This window comes from Montipora foliosa, unplaced genomic scaffold (assembly GCF_036669935.1).
Source record: "Montipora foliosa isolate CH-2021 unplaced genomic scaffold, ASM3666993v2 scaffold_487, whole genome shotgun sequence".
Lineage (NCBI taxonomy): Eukaryota > Metazoa > Cnidaria > Anthozoa > Scleractinia > Acroporidae > Montipora > Montipora foliosa.
Window position 1 is genome coordinate 47,501 of NW_027179797.1, and position 2,377 is coordinate 49,877.

Consider the following 2,377-nt stretch of genomic DNA (forward strand, 5'->3'; position numbering starts at 1 on the left):
TAGGTGCCGCACTTCGCCATCAATCCAGGGCGGAGAGTTTGTGTCACGAACTGTTTTTGTTGGGACATGATCTTTTACGGCTGAGAGAAACAAATCCTTCCAATTAGACCAGTACTCGTCAATGTCCTCGGAGGCAGCAATTTGGAAAGGTGTTCTTGAGAGGGATTCCCGCAAAGCGTCGAGGTTTCCGTTTTTAAAATCGAACACTTGCCGAGTGGATCCCTTAGATCTCTTGAATCTTAATTTAATTGTGAATGTTATAACGTAATGATCCGAGGGAAAACGGCCATCTCGGGGGTGAAAAGTTGAAACATTCTCAATAACCTCGGGCCAGTTGGACAGCAGTAGGTCAAGTTTATTGCCGGAGATATGAGTGGGACCAGAGATAAACTGTTGGAGATAGTTATCCCCCATTAAATCACAGAAAACGTTGTGGTCCGCTCGGCCCCCATTGTTTATAGGGGCAGACATGTCTTCTGACCAATCCTGCCAATTCCGGCAGGTTGAAATCACCCCCGAGTATTAAGCAGGATGATTCACCATTTTCCTGAAGCGAAGAGTTCAGTTGAGTAAGTGGTTCAGGTGCAATGTCGGGATGGTAGAAACAATAAAGAAGCACAGGTTTATCGTGTCCGTTTCTAAGTTCTACGACAACAAGCTCGGTGCTTTCCCTTTCAAGGTCATTACGTCTGGCAGACTGAATATCACATTTGATAGCTACCAACACTCCGCCAGCACGCTCGCCTATGTCCCTTCTATAGATGGTGTAGCCAGGAAGGATTTCGGTGTCAAAAATGGCGGCGTTCAGCCATGTTTCGGTTATCAGAACAACATCGAAGTCCCCACCATAGACAAGACGCTGGAGTAAAGTTATTTTGCAAAACTTTTTAGCGTCGTCTACTGAATTGACAATAGCTTTTAGGCTTGCCTTCAGGTATAAAGCGCGAAGCGAGTCACTCCAACAGGTCGGTCCCGGATTCGGATGAATCCCGACGAGATAAACTTCGCAGGGATTGAAAGTAGCCACCCGATTTGGGCCATACAAGATGGTGCACTTGAAAAACTTTCTTCTGGCGCTTACATGAGACTCCCCAACATTGTAAATTGGATTCAACTTGAAAAGAATATCACCAATCAGAGGTCGGAATGTTGCAAACGTATTAGCAAAATACAAACAGCAACGTTTGGCTCTTCTATTGACCAGCAATGGAAAAACAATACGTTGATGTTTCACCGATGAAGGGAACAAAGCAACACCAAATACCTCATTAGCAGGTCGTGAACCGCAACTAAACAATATGCAAATTCCAGTGGTATCGGTAGTTTCTCTCGTATTCAAGTAACAAGTCAATCTTGATCTTGGAACCAAAATTCGATAATTCTGGAACTTTAAAATCCCCAAAAGTGCACATTGTGTGTTGAAAGGCGGAGTTCTTGCAGAATTAAGTAAGACTGAGCACTCCAAGGTCAGCAAATTCGATAACATTACGGAGAGCAAAACGACACGTCTGACCTCCATGACACTCACGCAATAAGGATATGAAGCACGCTAGCGCTATTGAATTTATGTTATAAGGCTAATTGACTTTATTTACTAGCTATCAGGCAAATTTTTCAAAAACGTCATGATTCAACTGTTTTTCTAACACAATTCATATGCATGACGGGTTTCCTGAGCAAAAACCTCACCTTAGAATTAAGGACGTTACAAGGTGGAAGATCGTTTGTACATACGGAAAAACATTACTTTCATTGTCTTCAAGGTGACGATGGTGTTCGCATGTCTGGCATGTTTCTTTGCTGTGACAATCAGATTTAAATCACCGCACAGACTCGATTGCTTAACTTAAGTTACCTGTTAAATGAAGGCCAAGCTCCAATATATACGAATCATCACACCATGGCACAGTTCTAAGAGATACAACCGGCATAACCTGCGATCTGGCTCTATTTTAGTTTCGCGTGCTACGTAATGTGGAGTTGGCGAAACGAAAAATTCCTTCCGCCCACCTTTTTTGATTGATTGACATGTCCTTCGTCGGCCAATCAAATTTACTTCCATTACACCAATACACGCGTGGACGGCAGATTCACGCAATTTTGTTTTGACCAAAGTTAATTACCGTGGGAGGAATATTATAAACGAATTCGAAAGTTACCGTTGGCTTTAATTTGAGAAAAACACATTTAAAGCATGGGGAATGTTTTCGACGACTATATTGCGGCAAAGGCCGGTGTAATTCTCCCTCCGAACTTCACTGAATATGCAATCTTTTAAGCTTGACATCTTAATTTGTAATTGAGATACTAGCATTTTGTCGTTGGACGGTTTGGCAATAGATTTTTAAAGAAAAAAAAAGAGAAATACATTATTCCT

The 2,377-nt window shown here is 42.2% G+C and overlaps 1 protein-coding gene across 3 annotated transcripts in view; it reads right to left on the reverse strand.

Annotated features, from left to right (window-relative positions):
* LOC137990057 (uncharacterized) overlaps positions 1 to 1,956 on the reverse strand; it is a 16,987-nt gene extending 15,031 nt beyond the window's left edge. Inside the window, exon 1 of one of the 3 annotated variants that reach the window (XM_068835598.1) lies at positions 1,856 to 1,956. The gene's annotated coding sequence lies outside the window, so the exon portion shown is untranslated. Of the gene's footprint in view, positions 1 to 1,689 lie in introns of all 3 variants that reach the window. The other 2 variants (XM_068835597.1, XM_068835599.1) reach the window with 2 other exon arrangements.
* Positions 1,957 to 2,377: the final 421 nt, after the last annotated feature.